The sequence below is a fragment of the Eumetopias jubatus genome, unplaced genomic scaffold (assembly GCF_037043125.1).
Source record: "Eumetopias jubatus isolate StellerSeaLion01/CBP00866 unplaced genomic scaffold, mEumJub1_p1.0 scaffold_9, whole genome shotgun sequence".
In the NCBI taxonomy this organism is placed as follows: domain Eukaryota; kingdom Metazoa; phylum Chordata; class Mammalia; order Carnivora; family Otariidae; genus Eumetopias; species Eumetopias jubatus.
Genome location: NW_028274815.1, coordinates 8,218,623 through 8,229,302, shown reverse-complemented (window position 1 = coordinate 8,229,302; position 10,680 = coordinate 8,218,623).

Sequence of the window (10,680 nt, the reverse complement as noted above, 5' to 3'; positions counted from 1 at the left end):
GGGCCACGCTACAATAGATCCAGGTCTCCTCAGACCCCAAGCCTGTGGCTTTTCCACTCTGTCTCCACTTCCCCCAAGACAGAAACAGCCTAAGGGCCTGGGTCTGCCTGCCTGCCTGCTCCAGGCCTCCCCAGCCTGGGGCTTAATTGCACAAGTGGCAAGTCTTCAAGTCAAGATGAAAGAACCAGCAATATAGAACTTTTCCACACACATGCCTCTCATCTGAAAGTCCTATCTATCTATTTATCATCTATTAATGTTTTTAAAAGAAGGTAATTGACTCTCCCAACACAGCTCAGAGGCAGGAGGAGACGGTCTTTCCTTTTTTTCTCATGAAGAAAGAAGCCTAGAGGTGCGGGCTGGGCGGCTTTCTCCGGGGATGGGCGTTTGAACATGAGCTAGAATGCTGAATGGCAACAGCTCTGTTTTCCCGTCAGAGAACCTGACCCCCACCTGTCTCCGTTTCCCTTTGTAGTTATGTCTCAGATCTGCTTAAAGACCACCTGCCAAAGGGAATCAGCATGTCACCAAGGCCTCCTCCCAGCTCAAGCATTAAGAGCAGTGACCAAGGCCAGGAGAGGATTCTAGACTTTGTCCTGGAGTCCTCTCTTGGGGGGATGATGTTCATCTCGTGGGGTTGTCATGGGATTCCAGGAGATAACTCGTAGAGACTTCCTAACCCAAGGCCCGGCACACGGATTAGAGACACTTACTGTTAGGATTTGCTGGCCTCTGACTGAAATCTGTAATTATCATGCTGCATTGATTATTGGCAGGGAGCAAACATGGTATAATTTTTAAAAATTATATAAATTATCTTCTAGATTTTTTTTAAACTTTCTATGACTATATCTGCCTTTGTTTCTGCTTGTATGGAAATTAAAATTTTGCCTTTTCCTGCAAAATTATCTTTTATAGCCTACTAGATTATGATAATAATACTTTGTACTTTTGTCGGGCCTTTTATCCAGGAATCTCAAAGCACTTCATAAACTTTAATTAATTCTTGCAGCAAGCCCCGTGAGGTAGGTGAGCATTATTAACCCCATTTTACAGATAAGGAGAGTGAGACATTGAGAAGTTAAGTAATTTGCCGACGGCCCCAAAGCGTTTAGTAGCTAAGTCTGAACAAGACCGCAAAACGCCCGTCTCAGGCCTTACTTGGCCCGCTGGGGCTGCCCCGCTGGTCTCCCCGGGGCCCCCCCGGGCATGATTGATGGGGAGGCCTCAATTGATTGCAGCGTCCATGTTAAGTACATGTTGTTGGGCTTACAGGCGTTATGGGGAATTAGTGAGGCTGACTCACGTTTCGCCCCCAGGTACTGGCCTATCTTCAGGTGAGCTGGGCAAAGCCTGCGCACCCATTTCTCAGATCAGAATGTTCCTCTGCTACAAGACTGTCTCGGCCAGTAGACTCCCATTTCCCTCCTATTTGGACTCAGCTAAGCACTGGGTTAGGGGCTACTTTACCTGTTCACCTCCTCTAACAATTCTTATGGCAACCCTGGGAGGGATGTTGTGACCCCTCCCTTGCACATGAGGACACCGGAGGCTCAGAAAGTGGAGTGGTATATCCAAGGCCACACAGTAGGACCAGAATGCCAACCAGGTTCTGGCTCAAAGATGGGTGATCTTGTCACTCGACCGGCTGACAACTGGCATCTGGCTGTGTCCCAGGGAAGGCTGTGGCTTTTCCAAGGGGCAACGGCAGGTGAGTAAAGAGTCTCTATTATCATCGTAAGCCAGGTCAAGCTCATAGCTTCCCTTCGTGGATGCGCAAATTAATAGGCAACTCTCCTAGGAAGGTCTTGCTCTAGGCAAGATTTCAGGAAGGGACATGGTTCCTCCAGAGACCCTTTCCAAAGGGTGCCAGCAGAAGGCTTTTATCGCCTGTCTCTACACTGCCCCATCCTTCCTTACTCAATGGCCTCTCACCATGGGCAGCAAAACTCCTTCCCTGGGGCTTGAGACCCTGGGATGGCTCAGGATACTTCACTTTCCTCTAACATTACTGTTGAAGTTGGACAAGCCTGGATTTGAATTCTGGGTCTGTACTCACTTATGGTTAATCCTGGGCAAGTCCCAACCTCTGCACAGCTCAGTCTCCTCATCAGTAGAGGGACTGGTTGCTAGGATTAAATGAGTTGATGAACACAAAAGCCCACGGCACAGGGTCTGCATTCAGTAGGTGCTCATTAATGTCCCCTCTCCCCTCGTCTTCTTGCCAGGTCATTGCCTGAATGGAGCTGAATGACTCACAGCAGTGCTACCCCGTTCTTTTCCTTGTGGGCTTTGCCAGCATCCTGGCTTAGACTCTTGAGGCCCTGCCATAACTCACCCAGGTCACTGCCACACCCACCAGCGGTCACAAGAGCCCTCCCTGCAGTCCCCTGCAACCACTGGCAGGGCCAGGGGATTGGTTGGAGGTCACCCAGCCCTGCCTCTCACCCACGGTGGGTGCTGCTTTTGCCTCTTTCAGATCCTGAGACTCAGACCCTCCTCCCTAAGGTGGAGTGTTGGACTCAGTGTGTTCAGAGAGCTTAATGGCCCAGGGCAATGAAGATGTGACCTGACAGCCCAGGATCCCTTCGGCCCCCGTGTTTGAGCCACAAGCTGAGCCTTAGGAAACCAGGAGCACCTCCTCAGTGCCCTCCAGCGAGGGGTAGGCACTGGGGTTCAGTACCACAGCCTGAACGCTCAGGATTCTCTCAGGGGTGGCAATCTGAAGAAACCTAACACAGTTTCCTATTGGATTATCTCTTTAAAAAATAAGAATCATCACACAACAACATTTAAGGTTGAAACAAGTTCTAAAATACCAGCCCTAACTTTCTCTCTCTTCTTTGCCTTGGGCTCCTCCGTGTTCTTTTCAGCTCAACTGTTGAATCTTAATTTATCACAAGAACCTCTCTCCAGCACACTCAAGGTCTTGGTCAGCTTGACACTAAAAGTTCCTCCTGGACTTGGCCCTTTCTCTGCCCCAGCCACAAGCAGGCTGGGTGGCCTGGCCGGCCCTCCACCACACGGAGCAAAGCCAACCTGCACCCAGAACCTTCGGCAGGGTCCCCACGGAAGCTGGCAGGGGCAAGGCAGCGTTGAGGCTCTGAGGCACCTTGAGGAGGTGGAGGGACCAGGTGGGTTGGGGAAGAGGGTCTGGCAGCAAGAGCAGGGAGGCCCGTGAGGAGAGGGGTGAGCACTTCCTCCTCGCCAGAGGGGGGTCCTGGGCCAGCACCCGAAGAAGGCCTCCCAACATGAGGCTGGAGCTCAGGCCACCAAACACTGCCTTGAATCATTAGTCAGGGTCGTTGGAGCCTCAGGCTGGCCGGGCCACCAGGCCTCCTAAGCCAGGTATCCTGGGCCACCGCCTACAGGACAGGTCCTGCTGCCCCTTGTGTCCCCCTCACTAGACAAGCTCAAAGCTCGGAGGGCGTGTCCTTGTGCACCCAACCTTGTTCAGGGTGGCCTATCCAGTGACAGAAGCATCCGGTCTCCAGATAACCTGCCGCTCAGAGGAAAAAAGTGAATACAGTCATCATGCTGACCCGCATGTTTGCGTGTGGGTTCCCCAGGCAGCTTCTGACAGAGCGATGCCCCCAGCCTAGGAAAGCTACGGCTGGCCACTTGCCCTGCACCCAGCATACCCGCAGCTGCCTCTGGTCTTCAGCTCCCCAGTGGGTCTGCTGCCCCCACAACCTCCCAGGATGGGTTAACCTGAGCCAGTCCCTTGAGCCTTGACCAATGGGGAGGTTCTGAGCTGCAAAGCCAAAGACCTGGCCTTGGCCAACCCCACCCAAGTCCAGCCCTCAAGGATCCTGTCTTCCCATTCTCTGGGGCATCTGCCCACAAAGACGGCCTTTCTTATTTAAATAGTGGCAGAATTAAATAAATGTTTGCTAAGCCCTTGAGCCTAGACAACCTCATGAACTCCCACACTGATATGTAATCAGTCCTTCCACTCAAGGGAATCAGACTTCTTTACAGCAGTGTGTCCTTCTAGAAGTTTCTGACTATCACAAAGGGTGCAACTGTAAAAGAACGCGGATGGTGCTCACATGTTCGTGTGTGTGTGTGTGTGTGTGTGTGTGTACATACACACTTGTGTGTGGCCCCTGGGATCCCACGTGAAGTATCTCATACAAGCCAGATTACAAATATGACCCTGAACCAAGAAAGCCCAGCCCAGGGGCCAGGCCTCTCCTCTCAGATGAAGGGAGTGAGAAGAGAGATGGGCTCATCCTTGGTCTGGCTTAGAAGTGCTCAGCCCCAGAAGCAACTCTGTTTTCTCTCATCTTCAAAAATCTACCCCTGGATGGTTCAGTGTTGAAGTATGTAAGTATGTGACTCTTGATCTCGAGGTCACGAGTCTGAGCCCCACATTGGACGGGAAGATTACTTTTTTAAAAAACTAACTTTTAGTACTTATGATCATAAAAGTTAAAACTTGAATGTTACAGAAATTTTGGAAAACACAGAGAAATATGAAGAGAAAATAATAATGACTGTAACTTTTACTGAGCCCTCCGGGCTTGGTGGGTGCACATTCCTGTGAGCGGGGGTGGGGGGTGAGAGGGGGTTAGGTGGTAGGCTTCAGGCAGGCAGGCAGGCCCGGAGCCCCCTCCGAAACAGTTCACATTCTATGCTTTTCCTTCCAATGTCATCTTCTCCCCCACCCCCACCTTTTCAACAAAATTGGGCCCAAATGACATTCATTTGCATTCTGCTTTCTGTGTTAAACCCTGTATTGTAAACATGTTCCCTGGTCACGAAGCATTCTTTGAAAACATCATTTCAGTTACCGTATAGGATTCCAGCCTATGGAAACCTCTCCCATCATGTATTTAACCATCCTGCCTGGTGGACTTTGGGGGCAGGCCACGGAAATATGGTGGGCTCTGCCCCTCACGAGAAAGCCCTTCCCGGGGCCTGAGCCAGTTTGCATCCACTGGCCGGTGAACCAGGACCGTGGCCGGGGTTGGGGCTTCCGGGACACCCCCAACTCTCGTCATCAAAGATAATTCTCTCCATTAAAACCGCCAGGCTACCTAGTGGTTGTGAGGTTTCCTTTTGGGGAGATGAGAAAATTCTGGAAGGAGAATAGTGGTGCTGGTAGCAAAACACGGCAAATGCCCTGAATGCTGCTGAATTGTAACTTTAAGACAGTAAATGTTATGTGTATTTTACCAATTTTTTTTTTTAAACTGTCGAACTGGAACGGTCACCGTGGCCCCAGGTTTTCTCCTGGCTCGTGCACACACCCCCCACGATGGTGCAGGGGGCCTCACTCTCATCGGTGGCAGAATAGAAGGAAGGCTTAGAGCATCACAGAGAGGTCTCAAGTACTGTCTTTCGGGTCAAGGATCATCTCATTCAAAACCCTGCCTCCCCGCAATGGCTGTGTCCCCTCGACAGAAAGCCTGACGCTGGGGCTCTGCCTGCCTGACGTCCCCCCGCCACTGGGCATTGACCCAGCTGGTAGCCAGGGTTTTCTGCAGCCACTGGTTCTGTTGCCAGGATGTCTTGGCACCTGATGAGGCGTGATATTTATTGCTGTTGCCGTGGAGGGACTTTTGTGCACATCCTGGCCCAGGTGCCCCTCTTCATAAAGCCTTTCCCCATGCTTGCTGCTGGAGCCAAAGCCCTCTGCCCTTGTCCCCTTCTGCCCTGGGTTGCAGTGATCTCTGTGCTTATGTCCCCTGCTAGATGGCAGCACTTCTAGAACAGAAGCATTGTATCATTCACAGGCCGCTCCCAGCCCCCACAGCCGCGCAGGACTCGTTTCTTCAGCACACGGTGAGGGGATACTTAACAAGGTGCTGAGGGCATGGCGGCGGACCTTGTCCTCCCCACAAAGAGGCTTCCTTCCAGTTAGACGTGCAGAGGCCTTCAATGCAAGAGTGTTAGTCCGTGGACAGGAGTGGCCAAGTGATCGCTGCTGAGGAGATGTGTCCTTCACATAGATTGGGTGGAAATGGGGTCCATGTCACTATTTTCAGAGGACAGATGGTGTTCTTTGCAGCACGTGCAGCCCTTCTGCTGCATGTCCCTCCTTTGCAGCAACCCCCTTCCGGAACTTAGAAGAAGGGGCTGTGTTCTAAGATTCATGTGGAAGTTATTTGGAATATAAGGTGTATGTTAGTGGAAACACTCCTATGAAAGGTAACCAGTTGCCCAAAATCACTCACAAACTCAAGTCAGCCCATATGTTTGAAATGCCACACACTAGTCAGTAAAAAATATTAGAATCTAATGGCCCTAGAACCCTGGTGAGATGCTGGTTGTCCTAACCTCACTTGCCTAAGAGTACAGGCAGACCCAGGCTAAGTGCCTCCAAGACCTCAGGAGCCCTTACCCCACCTGCTCACATAGGACCAGCCCCCAAAGAGCGATCCCTTGTCCTGTGTCTCTCTCTGGCAGACCCTTGCTGTGGATGCTTACACACAAGACGACTGAGGGGGCTGAGCCGGCTAAGCCACAAGCATACAGCCTGGGGGAGCCCTTGAGCAGCCTTGCCTTGGCACCACCATCTTGAATTTCGTGGGCCCTTAGCCCCCTGGGCCTGCTCTCACCCGTGGCCTTTAGGGGAGCTGGGGGAAGCAGGCAGTGAAGTGAAGCCCCTTTACAGCTCACCCCAGCAGACTCCAGTCAGATCTGAGAGTTGGCCCACACTCATTGACAGGGGTGGATAAAGCTGGGTGTCACTGGGGGCAAGTGATGCCTTGGTGCCTGGTCATTTCTGCTGAGGCCATCACCAGAACTTTGCAGAACTCAGGGTTGGGGAGCCAGAGAGCAGCTTTCCCTACTCTTCATTTGTTCGTTCAACCTGTAGATCTTTACTGGGCATCAGCTGCGTGCTTGCTTTTCGGCTGTAGACCTAAAGAAGCGTCTTTGTTGGTGGTCATCTTGGAACAGAAAGCCTGGATTCGCATCCCGCTGTTTGACTAGAAGCATAGGATTTCCCTGAGCTTTAGTTTCCTTATCTTCGACAAGGTTGTTCCCTTGCTGGGCTGTGGCAAGAGTTAAAGACGACCAAGCCCGTGGAAATATTTTGTGAACCGGAAGCACTAGGTAAATGCCGAGTAACTAAGTAAACAGAGAGAGTGCGGCCAGATGGCTTTGGGGTGTGTGTTCTTCCAGGGTCTCGTTGCTTCCTTGATGACAAAAGGTAACAATCATACAAATGCTTAGATCTGCTGCCACCTCCAAATGGTGCCTCTCCCCATCTAAACAAGGTCAACTCAAAAAGAAGGACCTAAATCAAACAATCAATCAATCAATATAAGACAAGCTTCTCATCATTTCTTAATCAGAAATATAAAAAGTAAAGAGAAAATCGCCCCTCTCCTTCTGCACAGATCTACCTGTAGCGGTATACAGGATGATAGCACAGCAGAGGTCGTTTCTTTCCTGTAGACCCCAGATAATTCTTAAACGTTCCAACATGCGGACCTAGAGCGGACGCCCATTACCCGTCCTTTGGGTGGGTTCCCAGGGGGTGGGAAGGTCCTGAATTGCGGAAGGGTGCACGTGACCTCACACATCATATTCACACAGGAGCCTGCTCTAGAGCTTTGCTTCTCCAGCATCTGTGTGCCCACAGCTCACCCGGGTCTTGTTAAAACACAGGTTGTGGGTCACTAGGTCTGGGGAGGGGCCTGAGAGTCTGGATTTCTAGCAAGCCCCCATGCGACTGTGGGACCACAGGCCTCCATCTGAAGGCCAGGGCTGGGGAGTCATGGTCCTTGCCCCTGGCAGCACGTTAGGATCACCTCAGGGCTCTATGGGTCATGCTTGAACACCACTCCCTTCAAACTTTTCTGCTTTAATTGTTGAGGTTGGGGGTCGGGGCATTGGCGTATTTTGAAAGCGCCCCTGATAATCCTAATGTTCAACGAAAGACCCTTCATTTTAGGCCGGCAGACTTATCAGCAAACACAATTTGTATAGTCTCTTCTTGATTAAAATAAAACATGTGTTGTTAACAATAATGTATTGGTATTTCAATATTGATTCATCAGTTGTAACAAACATACCACATTAATGCAAGATGTTAATAATAGGGAGAATGTGGGCGGGCAGAGGAGCAGGTATATGAGAACTCTGTATTTTGTGCTCGATTTTTCTGTAAACCTAAAACTGTTCTGAAAAATAAAGCCTATTAATTTTTTTAAAAAATTAACAACTGGCATTATGCAGACACTGACCAATCAGATGGAAGCAGAGTCCCTGGGGGATGGGCCGCAGGGACTTCGCTGAGGTCATGGAGGGAGGGTGGGGGAAGGGGGGGGTCCCAAGGGAGGGGCTGAGTAGTCAGAAGGCTCAGGACTGCAAAATTACTTCAATATGTGAGCAACTATCATGGTCTCAGCACCCAAATATCAACTCTGACTAATGCCACTATTATCAGTTGTTGTATATGAATTAAAGGCAGAAATGAAGAACGCCAAGAAATGACAACTTGTACAGTACATATTGTTATCCTCATTGTATACACGAGGAAGCAGAGGCACACGGAATTCGTGACTCGCCCAAGGTCCCAAGACTGTTCAGTGGCAAGCCTGAGAGCCGAACCCAAGCTTGTCGGCCTCAAAACCTAAGCTCTTCTCTGGCTCAAGTTGCTGGTGTTTAGTGAGCCTAATCAAGGCTTACTGGTTTACTTCTCTGCGAAGGTGGGTCATGAAGCTGGCATTTGCAAAGTGCCAAAAAAGTACACCTCCGTTTGTGCACAGGAGGCTAGAGTTCCTGCCCCGTTCGGCCACTCACTTCACCGGGAGGATCTTTTCCCTCCTTCTGCTTCACTGTAGACCTGGAGGAAGTCAGCACTGCAAAGACCTTCGGGCTCCTTCGTCAGTGGTCCCTCCCTCCCATTTTATAGACCGGAAAAGTGAGGCTCGGAACAGGGAGGCAACCTGGCTAAGCTCTTGGCAGGGTGCAGGTCAGAGCACTGTAATTCTCCCAAGTGCACAGGTGCAATTAAGCCGTAAGGAGCCATCCCCCCCCTGCAGTCAGTGGGCCACAAGGCCACTCTGTGAGCTGCGTGCAGTGATGTAACTGGGAGTTGTCCATGTATGACTTTACAAATGTGTGACAGGGATGCCTACACTTCCCCTGTGCTTCAAATCTGCAACTCAGCATCCTTCCGGATACTTCATCTGGCCAGCATGCGCTTCGCGAAAGTAATGGTTAGAGGAGAGTCCATTTAATGTAATGAGGGGTTTGGTTTTATAAGCAGGAAGAATTGCCTTTGTCCAGCAGCATGAAAAAGTGGTTTTTTAAAAGTTAAAATCATATCACGGGGTGGCTCTCAGACTCCGGCAATGTATCACACCTCAGCAGAGAGTTACAGGGGTGCTTTCTCCCAAAGGGAGGTCACAGCTGAGGATGCCCAGCCTGTGGCTCAGGGAGCTGTTCCCACTTGCTTCTAAAGCGCTGAGTCAACAGACTTTCCAAGGAATACCCTGTCCTTGGCTGGAATCCTGTCCTGAGAACACGGTTCCTGGAGGGCCAGGTTGAAAGGGGATCATGGGCTCAGTAGGTTCAGATGGTCTTCAAAATGCAAACGCCGTTGGGTATGTTGCTATGTGTATGTCTGAAATCAACATTTATACCTTTCGCCTGGAGCTTCAGGGTCTGACATGGTAACCACCAGCCGGGCATGGCTATTTAAAAGCTTAAACTAATCAAAATGAAATGCAGTTATAAATTTGATTTCTCAGTCACTCCAGCCTCATTTCAAGAGCCACACGGGGCTAGTGGCTGCCACACTGGACAGCAGAGATACCCAACACTTTCATCATCGGACAATGGATTGGTGCAGGCGTAGAAAGTGAGCACCATTGGCCGGAGGGGGTGCAAAGAGCATATCATATAGACCCGGGGAACCAATCAGAAAGGCCCAAACCACATGTTCAAGTGAGAGAGTCTGTAAGTCTAGATGTGGTCAGAAAATCTAGACCTGGGGATGGTGATGCCATCCTACAAGGAGAGATTCTCCAGCTACATCAAGGTGCCAGATTGGTTCTGCCCAGAACACAGTTCTGTAGATCTGTTCTCACTTTATCACATAGCACATTTCTCCAAATCATTATAAAACATTCATAAACACACTGGTAAAGTCTGAGTACTGTTTTATCCTACAGCTACAGCATAATTTTATCATCCTTCCACTCATGTTGGATATTTGACGTGTTTCCAATTTCTGTTATCATAAATGACATTTTCATGAATGCCTTTGTGACTAAAATGTCATTTGCTTTTCAGAGTCTACCTGTGGATAGATAGAGCCCTACAAGTGGCTTTGCTAGACTAAAGGGCACAACATGTTTGAGGCTTCTCACACTTACCACGAAGTTGTGTTCAGTAAGTGTGGTACCGATTTATATTTGTCCTTGCTGTACAAGAGAGCAGACTGTCACACTTGCAGCCCAAACGGTTTCATTTGTGAAGGTCCCCGGCAGCCCATGGCTCCTCCCCTCCTCCTGCTTGAGTCTTGCTTTCACCCTCCACATGCTGCTATTGGTTGAAGGCCCAGTCACGGTGCTCAGGCCACTGGCTCAGACTCATCTGAAAGGTCACTGGCAACGGGCCTCCCAGAATCCCCTGGATGGGTACATGGCCCGGGCCCAAGGTTCAGACAGGTGCATTCTGGAGAGAGTGAAAGAGGAGGTGAGTGCCCATGAGGCC